Here is a 23,333-nt window from a genome sequence, read left to right on the forward strand (position 1 = left end):
CGTTATTGCAAAAAAAACTTTTTCAAGGAGTGCAATTGTAAAGATATACAAGATTATGCTCAACACTGTAAAATTATATTAAAAACAATTAAGTTTTAAAAAATTGTCAAGATTGTAAATTGTAAAGATATACAAGATTATGCTCAACACTGTAAAATTATAATTAAAAAAATTAAGTTTTAAAAAATAAACAACAATTGCTGCTTTTAAATTAGAGATGCAACATACAAATGTTTGGTATTTAGCCTATACTGCTGAACGCAGAATATTAATTTCCGACGAATAATGGAAGAATCGTCGAAGACGAAGACGTTTACATCCATCTTTCTTGTTTTCTGCCCTGGAAAGGGTTTATTCGATTAACAAAATAATAATGAAGATAAACAAATTTGTGAAGGGCTCGATTAAAAGAAAAATCATTTTGTGAAGGGTCCGTTTTTAAGCTAAAATATTTTGTGAAGGGTCCGTTTTTATGAAAAGATATTTTGTAAAGGGTCCGTTAACGGACCCAAATTTCTTCTAAACAGACCCCTGTATATAATAAATTTCTATATAATAATATATATTTCTATATAATAATATATACATTCAGTAAAATTGACATTCACTTTTCAATACACGGAGTTTGTCTAGATAAGTTTGACTTTAAATGGCAACTCTCAAACGTGGTTGTTGCGCATAATTCGTCAAAATACAATTCATATCGCGCACAATTCGCGGGTCGTGGGCACAATTTGTCGGAAGCCCAAAATTAAAATAGTGTAAAAGCTGTGTAAAATAGCGACAACCAAGAGCCATATATTGAAAAAAAAAAGAATAAAAATGTTCTAGTAATTTTTTTCGAAAAAAAAAGTTAAGAATAAAAGTAATAAAAAAATTGAAACGTGTGCATTTTCAAGTTCTTATTCGGATCAGTTTAGAGATATCGCCATTTTACACAGCGACCCTATTTTAATTTTTGTTCGTTAACTCCTATCGGTGAAGCCAAATGTAAAATCTATGTGTGGAATTTGGTTATTATTCTGAAGAAATCAATAATAAAAAATAAAAATCCAAATTTACGATTTCAAAGTTACCCCCCACTCCCAAGTGCTGGTATGGAAAGATTGGATTAGGTATCGATAAAAACTTTTAAACAAATTATTGAATGCATCCAATTTTTTTTTTTGGTTCAATGCATATTTCTTGAAATATTTTACTGTTTCCATACTTTTTTACACCCAGTATTTTAAACCTATATAACTTCGATATTATTAGTTCGATAATCTTGAGATTCGTTTAATTCAATTCACAGTGAAAAAAAAAATCCAAAAAACATCGAAAACAATGCAGCACTTGTCTGCTTCGATGAAATTAAAATATAACCCATTCCCCTCAAAAAAGGACTACAAAGGACAGGTTATTATTTATGGTAGCAGAACAAAGCTTTCTGCCAATAAAATATTTTTGATATTAATTTTTTTTGAAGAAACACTTTTTTTGTTGCTATAATTATTGGACTAAAGATGTATTTAATCGAAACTACAAGAAATTGTGTTCACGACGAATTGTAGCCGCGACGAATTATGACCACGACGAATTGTCGTTACCAAGAATTGTGTAGAACGCTCTAGTATCTAACGTTCTTACGTCACACGTAAATTACAAACATAATTTTCTTAAATTGTCTTATAACAGATAAGAGTCTGCTACTTTCTTCAATGAAATTTTAATATTTCTAAATTTCCCATAGTGCAACTAGTGATTTGACTTTTTTGAAAGAAAAAAAAATCACTAATGAGTCATTCCACGTCAGATCAATCACTTTTGGATCCGATTTTAATGAAATTTGATGGAATAAACACTCATTATAAAGTAAGCAATTCTACCTATTTTTAGATTTTTAATTTGAAAATTGATTAAATTATGGACATTCGAAGGAAAAAAAAATTCTTAAAAAACGGCAAACTTGCACACATATAAATGGCTGTATATTTTTTCTAAATGTATCAGAAAAAAAAATTCATAATCCATTGGAAAGCTAAAAAATAGAGCTTTCATTTGATACCTTATATGACCTTCTCAGGATAGGTCGAACTTTCAAAGTGACCTGATTTGGCCTTTGACCTGAAATATCTCAAAACATGTCGTCTCAAAAAATTACGAAAAAAAAATATTTTTCTACTGCAACGTTCTTCTACACATCTACAAATTTATAGCCTGGAGTCTCAAAAGGAAGTATATAAAGAATTAATAAAAGTGGTATGCTGTACAACCTTCTTTTTTTTACTTAAGACATTCAAAAAAGTGAATAAAAAACCTAAAAGAATCCATGGAAAAGTGAGTAAAAACCTAAATTTTTAAACCAATATATAAAAATAAACGATCATTTATATCAAAAATAATATTTATCCAATACTTTTGGCTCCTAAAATATTGTTGTTTGTACATCAACCTTCATAATGTGTTTTATTTACTTTCAATATCAAAGGCTTCTGTGGGTACGAGTATGACAGCGACGGTTCAGGAGGATGTAGAAAACTTACCTTAACTTCTTCTGAGTTTAGATTTACATCTATAACAGATCTTACCCACCATTGGCTGTCCCATTAGCGAAACAACAACATACCCACGAATATCTTCTAAGGACAGTTCTGAAGGATTTAATAACACTGACTGGATCTTTTTCAGATGAATTTGAATACATTTTCGTTTTAATTGATAAGCGGCTTACAATACATTATCGTTTTAATTGATGTGCTTTAGTATTACAAAATGAATTTTTTGTATATCAGGGATTGTGCGTTCATTTCTATGTTGCTTTTCAAGAAAATGTCTCTGTTTCTCATAATATTTATCTGTGCAGTATGTAAAATGGCAAGAAGGGATATTTTTTACAGCCCATTCATATAACTTCGGCGGTGTCATGATTTGATCTTTAAAATAACATTGAAGACTGGAAGGTGCAGCTTGTCTTTTGATGGTACCTGCAACACCATCACATGGAACGTTTCCATAGGCAGTAGGAAAGAAATGCCACTCAGCTGTGAGACCAAAGTCTATATCATGATAGCACAAACTTATCAAGTTCCATCTGAGAAGTAATAATTCAGTCTTATTTTGCTGTTAAAATGTGAGGTTAAAAACTGCAACAATTGGGTCTGAAAAAGGTGAACACTAACAGTATCATGCTTGAGACATTCCGAAATGGCAACAAAGGAAACATGATCCAATTTAAGTGTTTCTGAATTCATACAGTAAATGACAAAAGGGTGAATAGTACACTGGGAATTATTCCAATGGTATACTTGGACTGCATCCTGCAATACAAAAGGATAATTTTCAGCAAAATCACAGATCAATATGCCGTCATTATCATCAAGGCCTTCTTTCAGATTAAATAAAAATCATGACTGTTGAGAAGTAATAAAAGAATGTAGTAGAAGGTTTTTCAGTTTTGCTTCAAATTTTTTTAAAAAAAAATTTCTACATTGTTGTTAATTGTCATAAGCGTTGTGCAATCAGTTGTAACCCACAGTTTATAGGTAATCTCGTCTATTCCGTTCTAGAGAAACACGTTGCTTATTGGCTTTAGTATGTGTGTAATTCGTGGACAATAATCATAATTGAAAAACAAGCATTCTGGAAGAGGAGGATTGCAAACCATTTTTGATAGACAATCTTTGTATGTTTTATAAAGTAATTCCTCATAGCGAGTTAAATGCTTTAATTTGCAACCAGCTAGAATAAGTTTTACATTTTCATGAATCAAACAGACGTAGACACAATGGGTTCCACTCACACCAGCCTGTACGCATTTGCACCAGTCGGACGCAAATCATAGAACTTGGAAAATCCAACTCGAACATTGGAATTTGTATCTTTAAAACCTTAAAAAATTTCTTTAAGATTTCCTAAAACCAGACTCTTTTATTTCTGTATGTTTAATCCTGATTCAATCATTGTGACAAAATATTTTCTTCCAGGGAAACAACGACTCACTTCATTATTGTTGTAATAGGCAATGATATCAACTTTACTGTCATTGTCAGTAAGAGTTTTTCCAGGTTTAGGATTTGGATTTGTTAAAATACCCCGGTCTTTAACTAGCAGTTTAGATTTTCGTGCCATATAAAATGTTGCCTTAAATTGTTCCTGAATTTTACGAATACTCCAGGTTTTAGGCAATATTATAAGCAATTGGAGCTTGAGACTGCTTGAGTCTGTTTCTTGAAATTTTTCTTTCAGCTGCGAAATCATAATAGATTCAGCAGACTTTGTAATAGAATTCAGACGTTTTCGATAACTACAATAGTCTTTTAAAACTTCTCCAATTTTCTTAAATTTTTTTTCACTATATTGCCCCAAACCAAATATTTTTTACAGGAGATTCACCTAAAATGCGTAATGTATTGTTCAAACTTCCTAATTCTGCTTCTTTATCTTTCCATATATTTCCCTCTGAACATCCTCTACGGAATCATTTTCACTGAACAACCTAGGGTTTTCTTCTGTTTCATTTATAACTGAGAAATCTGGCAATTTCGAGAGAGATATTCGACAAGAACATATCTTTTGTTGCAAAGATAAATTTGAGCATTTTTCAATCTTCCAAGGAAGTACTTTTCTCAAATTCTTTTTGTCATAGGTGTGGTAATTTTTAACCGGGTGATTAACTCAAAAAATTTGACTTTCAAAATCGATTTTGTGAAATGAAACTTTTCATTACAGAAACTGGATAAATTATCTTAAAGAGCGAAATTAACCATAAGCTCGCATTTTAAATTCAAACATCTGCTTCAGCACTCACAGAAGATGATAATTTTGTATAATCAAAACATAATTAAAATTTACTTTTTAAGATTCATGTTTTCCTTTTTTTCTCTTTACAAAATATAATTTTATTTCATTAATTGCATTGGTCTTTTATTTTTTTCTATTCGGAAGTGCTTGCAATACTTGCTTTTATTTAATAAAGGAACTTCATTGTTATTTTTAAAACATCCATAAATATGTTATTAAGTTAGTAAATTTTAATGACTCACAGTAACTTAGGACTACAATATCTTATATTTTGAAAGAAAAGGAAGAACTCAAAACTTTATTTTTATTTATTTTTAAAAATTCAGAAAATACTTTGAGAAATTCATAAAAGCATAAAAATGAGAAGGTGGAAAAAAATTATGTTTCATAATTTATTTGAATATTGATTAGAAATTGTGGTTAAATTAGTCTTTCGTAGCAAATTGTGTGTCAAATTTGTTGATTTGTTACAAAATATGTGTATTATATTATTAAACATTAAACTCAAATTATTTCTGTCAAGAAAAGAAAGAAATATTTGTTGTGTGCATTATACAGCATAACATTTTTAGTTATACAGTATTTCACTTGTTTTAATTCTTTATATTATTTCTGTTGAGACTCCAGGCTATAAATTTGTAAATCTGTAGAAGAATGTTGCAGTAAAAAAAAATTTTTTTCGCAATTTTTTGAGATATTTCAGGTCAAAGGTCAAATCAGGTCACTTTGAAAGTTTGAGCTAGTCTGAGAAGGTCACATAAAGTATCATATGAATGCTCTACTTTTTAGCTTTGTAATGGTTTTTGAATTTTTTCCCCTGATACAATTAGAAGAAAGTTACAGCCATTTATAAGTATGCAAGTTTGTCGTTTTTTATGAAAATTTTATTTTTTCAAATTTCCATAATTTGGACAATTTTCAAATTAAAAATCTAAAATATGGTAGAATTGCTTACTTTATAATGAGTCCAAAAACTTCATTAAAATCGGAGGGGAGTCGGTCCAAAAGTGATTGATCTGACACGAAATGACTCAATAAAAAAGGAGTACAGTGCGCAAAATAAAAAACGAACCACACTTAATAATTTTTTATCTAATGATCGGATCTTCACGTTCTAGGACTCATTCCTAATGATTCGAAGGGGTAACTTCAAAAATGCTAATCAATTAGTGCAGACGATATTTAAACTTACGCTAAATTAGACACAGAAACATACTTTCTCTGAATAGACATACCTTTTTTTCTACGGATTCGGATTTCTCCCCCCAAAATATAGGGGGTAACCGTAATCTGGGAAATATGGTCCCAATAGTTGGTCAGGAGAGGGGTCCAAAGTTTGGACCCTTTAATGTTAATTTCACTTTTTGAGTAACTCTCTATATCTGGAGAATTTTTTAAGGCATATAAATAATTTTGTACACAATTGTAAAATTTACTTAATCAAAAATATTACCATGCAAAAAGTAACTTTTAATAAATATTTATTATTTTTCATTATTTTATTTAATATTAGTGGAAAAAATTGATTTATACGGTATCCAATTTTTTTTTTTACACCATTTTAAAGAATGTAATTTTACATGGCAAAATACAAAATTTTAGTGAAATCCGTCGAATAGTTCCTGATATATGGAATTTCAGAAATCGTATTTTAAAAATTCTATTTCTCATAAACAATTTTAACAGATTTCACTCACATTTTGCATTTTGCCATGTAAAATTATATTCTTTAAAATGATTTAAGAAATTGTATACCTTAGAATTTAAAATTTTTCCGACTATTATTAAATAAAATAATAAAAAATAATAATAAATATTTATAAATAGTTATTTTCTCAATAGGATTCTCTTAGGATAAATGAATTTTATAATTGTGAAAAAATTTTTTACATTTGCTTAAAAAGTTTTCTAGACATAGCGAAATACGCAAAAAGTAAAATTAACATGAGTTCAAACTTTGGTCCGCCCTCCTGAACAAACAATTGGAACCATATTTTTCAGATTGCGGCTACCCCCTACATTTTGGGTGTAAGAAATCTGATTCCGTCGGAAAAAATTATGTCTATTCAGAGAAAGTATGTTTTTGAGTCTGATTTAGTAGTTTCAAATATCGTCTGAACTACTTAATTAGTATATTTGAGGTTACCCCTTCGAACCATTATGGTTGAATCCTAAAACGTGAAGATCCGATCATTAAATCGAACTAATTTTTAACCTTTTTTTATATCTTTATCCCTATTCTTTCTTAACCTTATTTTAACGCTTGAAAAAAATAAAAAATTCTGAATAAATTAAAAAAATTTACAGCTTACAATGCAAAGTTTTTTATTATCAAAAAATAATGAAAAAAAAATATTTATATTACCTAAATTTCTCATATTAATACTAATCATCCTGAGTTTGATACCTTTAATTAAAAACTTTTAGTTCAATTAATATTTTTTTAGTAATTTAAATTTAATAAGTTACACTTTTCAGTTAATGATGAGTTACGAGAATTTAATTCCTAAGCCCAAGGCACTAGTCTATTGGCTTGATTGGCTATCAGACTCTGGCCATAGTAGTATTAAAAATAAGGTTGGTAAATATAACTTTTTTAATAAATAAATAACGTTTTTTTTTCACATTTACTAATGAAAGATGTGATGAAATTTATAATGAATTATTATGTAATAAAAATATTATTTAATAACAATAAATTTAGTTAAAATATTGTTAAAATATAACAGTATTTTAATCAAAATTTCTAAATGATCATAACTAAAATTGTTAAATAACTATTACTACCTAATCACTGAAGATGGCTATATGGAGAATGAGTGGTTAAAAGACTAGGGAGTTAAAAGGAAGAGAAATATATCAATGCCGGTAACCGGCTGTAAAGCTTAAGAAGAAGAAGAAGAATCACTGAATAAATTAAATCTTAGTTCTTTTTATGCAAGCTTAATACTCTTTAAGAATTGAAGCTATTAAAAACGGGCTGAAGAATAAACTTTGAATTTTAAGTAATTTACATTAAACGGTCTAGAATATGTAAAAAATATCGCAAAGGTATTATTTCTATCTGAAGAAATTTTAGCGGCATATACTTATTAAAAGTGGATTAATAACTTCATACAACACTGGCTTACACTTTTCTTACATTCAAAAACGCCAACTATAATATTACAATCGAAAACGAAACATAATAGATAACTTAAACATACCAACATAAAATAGTTGTATTTTTAATTTTAAGAGTATGAAACAAAAATAAAACGATATACCGTAATAAAAATTTCGAGTTGTGTAATAAAATTCACAATCTGGTAAGACAAAAGAAAATTTTCACACTAGATGATCAAATTTGAAATACAATCAAATTCTTATTAAATAACAGAAAAACTTCGCGCTAGTTTTGAATTCTATAGAACAAAAATTTTCCCGCTCGATAATCTAATTCTATGTAAACAAAACTAGCCATACATCAGTTAAACGTTGAGAATATAATAAACATTTACTTAAAAATTATGTGTGTTCCATTAATATGCGTAAGCTTGTAAAAGTATATAATAAAAATAAATTACGTACCTACTGCTCATAACAGAAGAAACCGTTTAACCGTTACCGAAAAAATATCAGTTTAAATTGTATTTAAATTGAGAACTTCTCAGTTTAGAAGAATACTTTGCGAAACAAAATCAAGAAATTAATCCAATCGTCAAATAAATCTTTCTAAAACTTAGAAGAACAATTTATGAACTGATCAAGCCAAATATGCTAATACTAATTTGGAATCTGCCCAAAACATTCTAAATAAGCAAATAACCATTTCATACGAAACTAATATCGCAGACGATTTTTCATACTGTCGCTAAATAATAATAAAAAAAAGTATTTTCATCATCACCTGATCAGAAGTTCGATGCCAAAAAAAGAAATGAAAAACATTTATTGCTTTTTTTTTTTTCTCCTCTCGAAATTTCGAATTTTCTTCTCTTTTATATTGTTAGTTTATTTACTCTTGATAGAGAAAAAGATTTTTGATTTTTTTTTCCAACTTTTAAATTGTTTTTCTCAAAAGAAGATTATTTGAAACAAAAATGGTTTATTGTATTTCATGAAAAATAAAATTAAAGATGAAAACTAGAGATTATTAAAAAATGCACCAATATTAAAAATTATTTCTTTACAAAATGAGGTTTTACCACTATAAACTATTCATGATAGCAACACTTGAATACGCCCTCTAGAGGGGTGGATATTTTCAGGCTACTATTTATTACGTTTTCATTAAGTTCTATCAGAATCATTGGTAGAGTAGGAAGCTTTTTTTATGCAGTAAATAAGAAGCAAAATTTGACAAAGGAAAAGGCAGATGAACAGGAAAAACGACCCAGAACTTTGGTAAATCATTCTAAAACAAAACGCGATCAACATTTGAAGAATAATTTCTTAAATATTTTTTTTCTTCTATTAACAACAAACTTGCAATCGATAACTTCCGATTTACATACTGTTACAGATGTGTATATTACGGTAAAATACATTTATTTTCTTCAATTCATTTTAAATTAAAGTACTTACATTGTTTACTTCATTCCAATGAATAAAAGTGATTTCGGAACTTGCAGAACTGTAACAGTTATTGAATATTCTTCTTCTTTATAGAATAATATGTATTTCTGTATCTATATAATTCGGAAAACAACAATAAAGAATTATCCATGATACTTGAAAAAATATCATTTTTGTTGATTATTAATAAATTTTTATCATTTTCTTGGAAAGTTATTAATAAATTTTTATCGTTTTCCTGAGCTAAAAAATTAGAGTTTTTAAATGAAAAAAAAATTAAGAATGAAAACATATTTAAGAATAATAGCCATAATGCCGTTCACAAGTCAGTTCTACTTTATCAAAGGCTAATAGAAAAATACCTCATATCAGGGACGTAGGTAAGGGAGGGGTTTAGAGGGTTCAAACACCCCCATTGTAAATGGCAATTTTTAATATTTTTTTCAAATTACTCATTTAAAAAAATAGTCTAAAATGTTTTTCTACTTCTTTTTATTCGGTAAAAGACAACACTTAAATAATCATTTTAATGACATCGATATGAACCTTCTTCTTGTTCAAAAATATAAAATATTTGTTCTTTCCTCTCAAAGACGCAATACTCTGGACGATATTCTGATAAAACTGTCATACTCCTATATCTAGATTTCAAAAATCATGATTTGGTTAAAAGTAAAAACTATTACAAGGGTTGTACGGGACTATAATGCTCTTAATACAAATATTATTACGTACTCAATGTAAAGCAATTAAATGGAGTTGAAATCAAAGTCAGATGTTAAAATAGTAGAGAAAGCAAACAAAACAAAAGGGAAAAATAGCCAATGTTACATACTTAATTGGAAACACGTAACTATCTGGAAACGGTAAACAGTAAGACGAACAAAAATATTTGCGTAGCCAAATTATTCAACAAAAAATAAGCACCTTTTAAGCACTTTTCAAGCACTCAAATAATATTTTTACGCACATCAAAAAACATTGCAAAAAACTATCATAATTAGGCAGGGTTGGAAAGTTTTTGACAATTGACGGTTTTAATATGTTAAAAAAAAAAAAAAAAAAAAAAAAAAAAAAAAAAAAAAAAAAAAACTTTTGGCATTGTATTTGACAATCGTCAAAATTTTTGAATCATGTAAATCGAATGGCGTTTTCATAAGCTACGGATTGACGATGCGCCGAAATAGATTGGGGTTGAATTAAGTGTGAAAACGTTGAATAGAACAATGTGAACAGTGTCTTTCTTCAAATTTCGTAGCGAAAACCAACATGGTAAGGGAAAAATCTCAATTTGGAAAAGGGAAAATTAAGCACTTTTTAAAAACACCCAATGAAAAAAGCACCTTTAAGGGCTTTTAAAAAACGAAAATAAAAAAAAAGCACCTTTAAGCACTTTTTAGAAACGCTACGCACCCTGATACATAACGAAATACTTTATTAAGAAAAATCCAAGTTAAAAATAGCATCATAAAAATGCTCTTTTTATATTTTACATTTAACGTTTATTCTTTACAATAATTTAATTCTCGATATTTCTTTTCACACAACACACAATTAAATAACAAAAAAAAAAAAAAAAAAAAAAAAAAACGAAATTGAAAAAAAAAATTTATACACATTTTTGTAGAAACTGTTATCAGCTATTAGACAAGTTTTCTATACCTATTTTCAAAGTTACCTATCGTTAAAGTACCTATACCTATTGTACCTATCTATACCTATTGCTAAAGTTACTCATTTACGATTAGTCATATATATTTTTAAAATCAATGTGTCTTACCTTATTGTAAAGCAATCGAATGAGTTAGGACGATGGGAGATAAATATAACAATTGTTTTACTACGAATTCTAATCCTTCCTTAGTTTTTTTGCATATAAATAGAGATATTAATCATATTTTACTGTTCCTTAGAAAAATTCAAGTGTCATCATCTTGCCTAGAATTTTGTTAGAACGTTGTGTGTAATATTTATTTTAATAAAAGGAATTGTAAGTAACTCGGGGACATGAACAATGCGCATGATCACGTTTTCCATCCGACCAATCATTGACCTTCAAGAACTTGGATATTGTCGACGAATCATCCAATTTCTTGGAGAGAGAAATTCTTCTGAGTTCTCGAATTCAAGAGCTTGGATCATGTAAACAGGCCTTTTACCCATTCCTTCAATGAGCAATAAAACGCTCTTAGCACAATTCTTTTTCCCCATGCACTTAGCTAATTAAGGTTGATTCTAATGCATCCTTTAACTTTCAACAACAGTCATGCAGAGTCATTTGATACCTCAAAAATAGCCACCTCAGTTTACGTAATGGGAAAATGTCCTTTGCATTTTGAAGTAGTCTCTACTACCGTATTTCTGGGATCCTATGTCATCTTTTAAAAATGTCGAATATCGACAGAACCATCACTTCGTTGGCTATCCATTCATGAATTATCTCCAATAGGTAATTATCTAAAATTTCTAGGAAAAAAGATGTAATAACCTTTTAGGGAATTAAGTAGGGGGAGACTCTTGTTGACATCTTCTAGTTTTGGGTGATTTTGCCAGGATACTCTCTCTGATATTCTAAATTTTCTCTTTCAAACCTTTCCATTCCATCATCATTAAAATTAGCTATTTCCAGCCATTTAATAAAGTTTATCTTTTGATTACAAGAACTCATTAAATAAATCCATTTCAGGCGAGCAAATGTTTTGCTTAGAATTTTTAGGATTTTTCAATAACTTTGTTTTCATTCATAAATTGAATGTCACGTTTCATTTTTTAAAAAATTTGCATATAATTTAATGAACAATTTTATATAAATATTGATAATTTTAATCCTAATACAAAAAATTAACATCAACTTACATTTTAATTAATTAAAAGAACGAAGAAATATTTTAAATGCAAAAGTTTCATAAAAAAATCCATATGATTTTATTATGCTCGTTAATTTATTATGCTCATAATGGTTTTATTATGCTCATTAACTGTAATAAAAATATATTTTTTAGAATTGGATAATTTGTTAAACTTAATTTATTGTATGAGGACGTTAATCGTACTTAAAGTAGTTTTATTTACTTTGTTTTTATCAAAATAATATAGGATTTTTAAAGTAATTATTTTGTGCTAATTAACATTTTCAGAATTTGGTATTTTTCACAAATATTTTTTCTGAATTAAAAGTATTAATTTCTTAAAATTTTAATACTGAAACTATAAATACTGCAGAAATAGGAAGAAAATGAAAATTCTATGCGTTTACTTTTTTACTTCTTTGTGTAAATTTATGTAAAGTTTTTATAGTTACCAAAATGAACCATGTGATCCAAGAAGCAACATACCTCTCCAGTACTAATATCTTTCTGCTAGCAGGGGTCTGTCCAGACATTTTGTGAAAGGTCCTGTTTTTGCAAAATTGTGAAAAAAACCATTCATAATTTGTGAATATAAAATAAACGTTAAGTCCCATTCTTTCAACCAGGGTCCTGCTTTTGTGAATTTGGGCAAATAGGGTCCTGTTATTGCTAAAAACCTTTTCAAGAAGTTTTTAAATTGTAAATAGATATCAGTTTCTGCTCAACAATTGCTGGTACTAAATTAGAGATGCAACATACAAATATTTGGAATTAAGCCTATACTGCTGAACGCAGAATATTCATTTAGGACGAATAATGGCTCACTCACTATACACACATGCGGACTCGCAAGTATTTCACCAAACCTGTAAATTGATTGGCGCTTTCAAACGCTTTGGACTGACGGTACGCTGAAATTGATCGTGGTAGAATGAATTGTGAAAACGTTAAATGGAAAAATATGAAAAGCACGTTTTTACATAATACGTGGTAAAAATCGACATTCCCTTTCATATATCTCATTTTCGAAAAGGGAAAATTAAGTACTTTTTAAAAACACCCTTAAAAAAAGCACCTTTAAGGGCTTTTAAAAAACAAAAATCGAAAATAAGCACCTTTAAGGGCTTTTAAAAAACGAATATCGAAAATAAGCACCTTTAAGCACTTTTTTAAAACGCTAGGCAGCATGTTAAATAACACAACTTAGTAATGTATCACTTTTAATGTGTTACGCATGAAGTAAATTTAAACAATTCTTAAATTTATAATATTTTATTTAAAAAATTGCCAGAAATTAATTTTTACTTACATAACATTCTAGTAATTAATTTTATGAATAAATATAAATTGATCAATCATTTATTTACAAAAAAAAAGTTATGATTTAATATTAATAAGAATGCGCACACGATGTTTGAAAAAGTAGAAATATTTTCTTATAATATTACATTTGGAATTTTAACTTAGGAATACTTAGTTTGTCTCGAACCGTCTTTCTTCCCCCCCCCCGGGAAGGGTTTATTCGATTAATAAAACAATAATGAAGATAAACAAATTTGTGAAGGGTTCGATTAAAAGATAAATTATTTTGTGAAGGGTCCGTTTCTATGAAAAGATATTTTGCGAAGGGTCTGGTCTGTTAACGCAGTGTTCCCCAACCCCTGGTCCGTGGATCAAATGGTATCGGGCCGCCCATTTCATTGAAACTGAATTTAAATTCTTAGGTTTATACCCCAAATTAAAAATATTTGTGCTCCATTAAAATTTTACTTTTTTTTTAAAAAAAAAGGCCCCAAAGATAGTGAAATTAATTTTTAATGCTTTAAAAAGTAAACAAAAGAAAAAAGAAAACCACAGCAACTATTTTCTCTTTCAATTAGTTTTAATAAAAAAAAATCAATCATCAAATAATTGTAAATATCATAAATCAAACACGAAAGCGCGGTGCGAAATTTACATTGGAACTAATCAAGAACTTCGTCTTCTCTCTCAATCCTGACTAATTTAACGTTCTAGTAAGTAAGTTAAGTTCTAGTTTAACGTTCTAGATACTTTTAATAATAACAAATACACATGTTACTAATTTAAGGTAATAGAAGCGTCAACTTCAACAAAAAAATCATAACTTTTCGGATAAAATAATTTGTTTTATTTGAATATGTACTATTTCTTTTATTCCAATATTATGGGTAATATTCTCGCATTTTGTAGGGGGAAGGGGGAAAACACCCTAATTATTTCCTTACTCGTATTTTGTATATCATCATCACATTAGAAAAAAAATAATTAAAAATTGTAAAATTTGTAACTGTAACTAGCGAAAAAAAGATCGATGGCGAAACCACGTGAATCTGACTCTTCAAAAAGGGGTTACTAAATGCGTGTTTTCATTTTGAGATTCAGTTGTTGTAGTAAATAGTATCGCATTAAAAATATTGGATTTTAAAAATTAGGTGAAAATCAATAGCAATAAATGCATAAAAAGAAAAGAATTCAGCAGAAAACTAAATTTTTTACTTCATTAGTATTTTTCATAATTCTCCAGGGTGCGTAACCAAATTAATCAAAAAAAAATAAGCACTTATTAAGCACTCAAAAAATAATTTTAAGCACTTTAAAAAAATATCATAACTAGGCAGGGTAGGAAAGTTTTCGACAGTTGACTGTTTTATCTTGTTTTAACTACCATGTCAAAAAAAAAAAACCTTTTGGCATTGTTTTTGATAATTGTCAAAAATCATGAAATTTTGAATCATGCGAAACGAATGGCGTGTTCATACACTACGACAATACGTCGAAATAGATTAGGGTTGAATGAATTGTGAAAAAGTTGAATAGAACAATGTGAACTGTGTCTTTTTGCATAATTCGCAGCAAAAATTAACATGGTAAAAGAAAAATCTCATTTTGAAAAAGGGAAAATTGAAGCACTTTTTAAAAACACCTAATGTTGCACCTTTAAGGGCTTTTAGAAAACTAAAATCTAAAATAAGCACCTTTGAGCACTTTTTAAAAACGCTACGCACCCTGTTCTCAAATGAGAATCGAAAAATCATAAGCATTTTTTTCCCACTCAGATGCGCGAGAAAGGCATCTTTTGAATATAATTCTGCAGAAAAGATGAAAAATTTCGAAAATATTTGCAGAAAAGAAAACCAAATTTTTTTTAAACCCATCATCAAGTTCATTTTGAAAAAAAGGTTTAAGAAAAATAAGCACCAGGGGAAAAATTTGTGAAATAAAAAGCACAAGAATAAAAAACTGCTTTTAATACTGAACCACGAGGTTAATAATGAGACTTTAAAATTTTATGAATTCAACTGACGATTCAATTTGGAAACATGAGCTCAGATTAAAAATGTATTTGAATATTTATTAGAAAGCAACTAGAAATTACTTATAGCTTTATATAATATACAAGAATTGATTTCGTGATTACAAAAAGTTATAAAATTCGCTTCTGAGAAGGCTGAACTTTAATTCGTTAGAACTACTTCTAGAATCCAATGAATGCACAAAATGTATATTTTATATCCAAATACAAATGATATGTTTTCAATCATTTAGTGTTGAAATGAAACCTACATTTTAGTTAGCTTTTTAACTAATCACAAATTAGATTTTCATTTTAATTTCAATATGCAAGTTAAAAATTTACTTATATATACTTCAAGTTTAATGTTAAACTGTAAAATTTACAACGATTATTAATATTTAGCCCTGTTCTTAACCTGCAATGAAAATCTCCTGATAAATCGAGAGATGTTGGGAGGAATATTTTTATAAAAAATAAATAACTTTTAAGAAATAGCATATAAATAATTTGTCATTATTCTCAAAGTAAATTCGTATTTACAAAGTTCGTGTCTATGAGTTTAGTGTGAGGCAATGATATGCTTTGTGTACTGTGCTTTGTGACCGAAATTAACAAATACTGATAAATAAAAAAATAATTACAAAATACAAAAATGTTTCTCTTTCACTCTTTCCTTTGTTTTTAATTTTTAACAAAATAAAGTAGCAAATATAATTTGTAGAGAAAGTATTATTTATATAATATTAGATCCGTAGGTGGAGGGTGAAGTCAAAACAGAGGACTGTGTGGAATAGAATTGTGAAACAAGCTAAGGTCCCCAAAGGCTGCAGAGCTATAGAAGAAGAAGAAATCTCTATACAATAAGTGTAATTATCGATATTTAGAGCAATTTTAAAGTTGATAAAGAGTGAGTCTGTTAACTAGCATGAAGTGAGGACCGTTCCTCTCCATAAACTTTAAATTAATCCTTATGCATTAAATAAAAAATTTTTTTAAATATCTTACGTCTTTCAAATATTAACATTTATTTCAATCTTTAATCAAATTAAATTTTGATACATCAGCAGTGTGGTAAATGAAGCCAAAGTACTTCATAGATTGTAGAGCCGAAGAGTAAGTAAGTATATATATGCTAAATCCCGAACACATCCTGGACTATTTGGGACTTTCCAGAGAGGACATATATATCCCCTCTTCTGGTCTTCGATTTCCTTAGGGTCAACTGTCTGATGGACCTTGTCTGACTTCGTCAGACATTTGGAGGATAAGCCACAACAACAGCAGATATATGCTAAATAACAATCCCTTTGAAAATTAAAATATAGCATAAAAATTAAATGTCATTATATAAAATGACTATTATCATAATAATTCCATTATGTATTTTCCATATCCATGTGTGCTTCAGAAATATTTCCACATACTATGTTGATGATAAATATTTCGTTTTTTATTTAGTTTAAGAAAAAAATTATCAAAAAATTAAGAATAGGAAACTTATTATTATTAAGAATAGAATAGGAATTAAAATAATACTCCCGTTCCGAGTTCAAAATAGCTTAGAAAAATTTACATAACAGTTTTAATATACTGTTTTTCATTATAATGATGCATGAAATATTCAAATAATTAATGTTACCCAACTACATAATGATACATAATTAATTAACAAAATTAATAATTAGGGATGTAACGGAATATTCGACCCTTTTGCCAAATATTCAGTTGGACGAATATTTGGTGAAATACTCGGTCGAATATTTAGCATAGATTTATTAAAGAATGATCTAAAACCGTATTTTTTTATTGTACATTATTAGAAATAGTTTTAACACATATTTGTTAAGTTCTATAACTTGTTAACTTATGTTCTGAAAGACGCATGGAAAAGAGAAATTAGAAGAATTTAAACTAGTTTACTTCATTCAGTACCAAATGAGTTCTGTAATGCTGATTTTTTACAACTACATTCCGGCAAGTCAATTTCATCGTTTTTTCTACAATATACGTTTTAGAAAATTGAGATGTCTTTTTTTTTTTTTTTTTTTTTTAAATTATTTTTGCTCGTTTTTCTATTTTAACTAAAGTGAAGCATGTTAACGGAACGTTCTTATAGACTTTCTTATTTATTTATTTTTTTTTTTTTTGTCTCCTTTTTCTCGTACTGTATGAAATAGATAAACAAAATATTGTGATTCTCAGCATTAAAGTTGTAACATAACAAGTCTCAACGTAAAGTAAGTCTCAATTTCAAAACTGAGGTTAAGAACTTTTTTTTTTTATTAACTTTTCATTTTATCAGAGTTTTTCTTATGACAGCATTTTTTAAAAAGCGTATCTAATGAACTTTAATGGTCACTTTATTCGGAAAATACGGCAATGAGAGAAAGTTAAATTAAGATTTTTAACATTAAATCTTTCGTTTAAAAATTGAGAACGATATTCGTTTTGGTTTTTATACAGGTTTTTTTTTCCTTCAAAAGCTAGATTCTAAACTTCTCTTTTTATAGACGTTTTTCTTGTGATGCGGCAATTAATCAGGTTTTCTTGTAAGACATTAATCTTAACTTTTTCTTTAAAATACGGAACTTAGAAAACTGAAATGTTCAGCTTTGAAATTTTCTTTCAAAAATCAAGATCAATTTTTTTCTGCTTTGTTTATATATATATATATATATATATATATATATATATATATATATATATATATATTCTTTTTTTAAAGCATTCTTATGATATTGTTGCATTTTTAAAAGCGTTTCTGGTAGACATTATCTGTATTAATGTTTTACGAGTAATTTTTTTTCCAGAAAATATTATTTTAGCATTAAAGTTTTATTTTCAGAATTAAGAGGATTTTTTTTTTCTATTTCCTTTTTTTCACTTTACAACTTTAGTGTTTTTTTTTTAATCTTATATATTTCTATTAAATTTTTTTTTCTTCATCCCATACCAATAATACAGCTAAGTTTTGATTATTTTTCAATAATGACTAAACTTATATCTATATAAAAAATAATATTTATTAATGATTTAAAAAAAAAAAATTTATCTTGGGCCGATGTTTTTGGCCGAATGTTCGATATTCGCCCAAAACAATAGTCGTTACATCCCTATTAATAATACATAAAACGATACGTAATTAATAATACATAAAGGATATGTAATCAATTATACATAATTAATAATATGTAAAACACCCAATTAATTCATAAAATAATTAGCTTTACCAATTATTGATTCTGTATCTTTAATGGGTATATCAGACGATGAAAAGTATCGGTAACGAAACCTGCAAGGGAATCGATCTTTCACTTTCTCCAAAAATTGTTCTATATTCCTAGTTTGCTATAGAAATCACGGTTGCCCCAAATATCCAGCAACTGTTGCTCTCCGTTGAGAGAAGAATTGCCTCTAACAAAGAGCAACTCACACTTGGACCAATCAGATCGTTTGCTTTTTATGACGTTTCAATTTTATGTAATGACGTATAAAAAAGGTAAATAAAAATGGCGCCGACGATGAAGAAGATGATGATCGGGCAAAGTTTTAATAATAACATTTACTTTTAACTTAAAGCATTAAAAATATTTTCACACGATAAGGTGACCATCTCAATGCAGTTGATATACCATAACAGCAACCTGCACATCATTTTAGTAGGGGTGAGTTCAGTAATCTATTTTCTAGATTTTTCTTTTAAAATATTTATTTGTTTTATACTAATGAAATTAAAACTTATTATAATTTGTTCCGATCAAAATTTTGATTACTTAAGATAGAAATAATTTCTATTTTTATATTTGTTAAGATTTCTATTGGAAAAGCTTCGCTTTGAAATATCCGTCAAGCAACTTTGTTGCATTATTATAACATAAAATATAATAATGATTGTATTTCTTTATTTTTAAATTTTACTCTTTATTTATAGTTGATTGTAAAAGCATGTCTTCGATTATTTTAAAAAATTATTTTAATTTTTTAAAATTATTATTAGTAAAATAATTATTTTATTGTTTGTTCCCTAAGAATTCTTTTAATTTTTGAAAAGCTTTATTTTAAAACAAGTTAGAAAACATGAGTGGCAAATATTTACCTTGTCTCTCACAAAGCTTCCCCATTTTTCGGTAATTGTTGAAAAGTATTAAAAAAAAGGTAGTAATATAATATATAAGAAGTAATTTTTAAAAATACAAATTCCCAATCCCCTTATCTGTTTCTACATTCATCCCCTCTTTTTTTGGTGTATGATGATTTGCATAATAATTTGTTTATTATTATTCAAAGTTAACTTTTGATACTTTACATTCATCTATTGATACTTTCTATAATGGAAGTTTACCTTACTAATTTTTCAATATAATTTCATTTTTAATAGTCTTCGTTTATAAATGCAATTTATTTTTTTAAAACAAGTTTCAGCCCAAACATAAAAACTTCAAAATTAAATATACCTGCCATCTTTTATTTTATTGTATAGAATAATCTTAGAACTATAATCAAAATGTCTGTCAAACTTAAAACAGGTTTATAAGAGGTACCTGAAGACTTAAATGACTTCAAATTAATGGTATTCAATCTAATAATGTGTTGATTATAATTTTATCATGATAATGGATTCTTTTTTTTATTTCAGGTATTTTGTGGAATCCTGTAAGGTTCGCCTGGTGTAGGTGGAAAGAGATGTAATATTGTTTTTATGATTGACATTAAAAAATCAAAATGTAAATGAATATTGTTCTAAATGTTTCCTTTGATATTAAATGTGTTATTTTTTTAAATTTATTCCTGTATTATTTAAAATGCAAAACACGTTTAAAGCCTATAGCAAAATAATAGGGTACATAAAAAGTATGCTCTTATTAAAATATTGTTTTTTTCCTCGTTATTAATAAGTTATAAAGTTATAAATTATTACGTTTAATTATGAATGATGTATAGCATAAGACAAAAAGGAAAGCAATAAGGATCTCTTACATTTATTGTTAATTTTTAAAAAAAAACATTTGTACGTATTTCTATAATGACAATTAGTTAAAAATAAATGTGCCAAGTGCTAGATCAACGAAAATCATGCCAAACACAAAATAATGTGTTATATTATTTTATCGAAATGTGAAACACATGTAAAATGAATTTTTTGCAATTTGACAGTATGGAAATTATTTGCAAGGATACATCTAATTACAATCAGAACAAATGAATAACTTAGTGATAATGCCACAAGGAACCAAAGCCAAAATCAAAACTATCACGTTTAAATAAGAACATTAAATAAATGAAAATTGAAATATTTGAAAATTAAATACTATACCACATTAATTATTAAAGTGAAAAATTATTATTGAAATCGGAATAAACGAGAAGTCTATTTCTGTTTAATTGTTCGAAAAAATTTTCCACAGAACATTTGTAGCAATCAATTATAGTTGAAAAATATGCAAATTATAGTTACGGTTAAAATACTATGAAATGAAAATATAATTTAATTCAAATACAAAGATTAAAATTGAATATTTGTTCATTTTTATTTCTGTTTAATTGTTCGGAAAGTTTTTGCATTTAATGCATGTAGTGGTGAAAATTAAAGTAAATCTAATTATGCCAATTATAGACGAGCGGTTAATTCTCACTTGGGCCGGATCACGCTATTGGTCAAAAATGACATCACTGTTTGGGGGAAGGGAGATGGTGGCTGTTGGCTGGTGTTTGTATGAGTTTGGCGATAAATTTCGTATGCACATGTGCTCGCTCGGAATTTATTTATTCCTTGTAAATGTTTACGTAATATTATGTCGTCGTTAGGGTAGGGGAGATAGGTAAATGTCTACTTCAGCATTTCAGACAATATTTATGTTTAATTGATTTAAATTCATCAAAGCTAAAAATAATGAATGTTTTTTTTTTCCGTAATACGTTTTTCTTTGTTTGTTTGTTTTTCCCTAAAAATTATCTTTTGCAGCTATGAAGTAACAAAAATTGAAATAAACATAAGCTCAAATTTACTCATACATCGGAATTTAGTTGTGTTATGAATAATTTTAAAAACTTTATAATCAAGCAACTGCAACACGTAAATTTAGTTTAAAGTAATGACAAAAATTCTGGGCTAACCCCCCCCCCCCCCCCCGTATTTCTAGAACAGCCCCAGTTGCCAATGACGTAAAAGCAGTATAGTTTAATTTCACTTACTTAGATTCTAATAAAAAATTACCACAAAACTGTGCAAAATGTGAATATTGTCTTTATTACTCAACATTAATACCACGTGTAAATAGCGCTCATTTGAAAACTAAATATAAAATCTGTCGCCAAATTAAGATCGGTCGCTAAAATACTATGCAATACACAGCAAGTCCCTTCCCCAAACAGTGATGTCATTTTCGACCAATAGCGTAATCCGGCCCAAGTGGGAATTAATCGCTCGTAATTAACGTTAGAGTTAAATCGTGGAAGTTTTCAACGCTAACCACAATGCCTAACACTTGGCGAACAAAAAACAAGTAAGGTATTCTTTGGCCAAGGCCTAACAAATAAGCCCTTTTTTTTAACCACAATGTAAAAATTCATTTAAATAAATTTATCTACTAGAATGAAACTAAAATAATTTTTATATTTCTGGTGTTTTATTTTCAAAACTAATTTCCTGCCCCTTCAAAGAGTTATAATACTACATAAAGAAAAGTTGAAGGCATAATATTTTTGACTTAATTGAAATATTATAATTGAAGTTAAAAAAGTTGTCGATTTTCAGTCTCATTATTTTAGAAAACTATGCCCGTGATATACCTTATAGCAGATTAATAAAATCCTATTTATAGTTAAAACACAAAACAAATAGTCATATGTCATGCTTCTGATTTATTTAATTGTAATACAAAATTAAAACTTAAATAATTTTTTATCCCAGCTTCTGATTAATTGTTTTTATAGTTAAAAAAAGGCTAGTTTTATTCGTAGTTAAAATACTGAAAATAAGATTAGAATATCATGTTTCGATTTTAATCCTTTGAGGCAGAATTTTTATTAAATATATTATATTTTTAATAATTTTTGTATTAATTTAGATAAAAATTAGTAAAGAATTTTATACTTAATATTTAAATAATTTGTGGTTTTGAAATACAGCACGAGGCACCGAAGTTTTTTGAGTCAATCAAAGGTAATATCTTCAAAAGAAGTTATTTAGATCGAAAAAGAAATTGTTATTTACCATTAAAATTTCTCTCTCTAACTGTTAAAACCATTTATTGATAAATTTTTGAATATGAAGGAAAAAAGTTTTCTTCGAACTACTTTTTTTTAATTTTATATTTTAGTACAAATATAATTCCAATAATCTAACAGGTTGTTTTTTTAGTGTTTTCAGCAATTATTGTATTGTTTTTTTTATAACTAAAAAATACCAAAATATATTTTTACTTGTAATTAGAGAGTCAAAAAAATATATAAATATGTGTTCCATCTGCATCAAAGGGCTAATTGAAATGCAATAATTAAAATTGAACTACTTTTGCTTTCGATATCTAATTAATTGTTTTGAAAAGTTGCATGAAACAAAAGTAGTGGCGAAATATAGTGAAGAAAAAAAACATAACAATTATAGTTATATATACATAATAGTATAGTTAAAACAATTATATTATAATATTATATAGACAATTATATTATAGACAATTATACAGGGCTGAAGTAATTTTAAATGTAAGCCAATTACAGTGGGCTTAAGTAATTTTAAATATAAGACAATTATATTTCAAATAACTATATAAATGAAAAATGAATACCACATTATATTCCTGACTTCACTTAAGTATTGTGATTAAAAT

General features: G+C 27.5%; 1 protein-coding gene and 1 long non-coding RNA gene across 2 annotated transcripts in view; one reads left to right on the forward strand and one right to left on the reverse strand.

Moving 5' to 3' along the window:
* The window catches only part of LOC107450601 (uncharacterized), a 133,080-nt gene extending 114,206 nt beyond the window's left edge, over window positions 1–18,874 (reverse strand). The window contains exon 1 of the mRNA XM_087164311.1: window positions 18,735–18,874. The gene's annotated coding sequence lies outside the window, so the exon portion shown is untranslated. The remainder of the gene's footprint in view (window positions 1–18,734) is intronic.
* Window positions 18,875–18,930: 56 nt separating this feature from the next.
* Window positions 18,931–20,282, forward strand: LOC122269742 (uncharacterized). Its single transcript, XR_006225363.3, has 2 exons — window positions 18,931–19,169; window positions 20,141–20,282. It is a non-coding gene; the product is annotated as an uncharacterized LOC122269742 (long non-coding RNA).
* Window positions 20,283–23,333: the final 3,051 nt, after the last annotated feature.

The sequence above is a fragment of the Parasteatoda tepidariorum genome, chromosome 5 (genome assembly GCF_982258835.1).
Source record: "Parasteatoda tepidariorum strain Cologne lab strain chromosome 5, Ptep-v5.0, whole genome shotgun sequence".
NCBI lineage: Eukaryota > Metazoa > Arthropoda > Arachnida > Araneae > Theridiidae > Parasteatoda > Parasteatoda tepidariorum.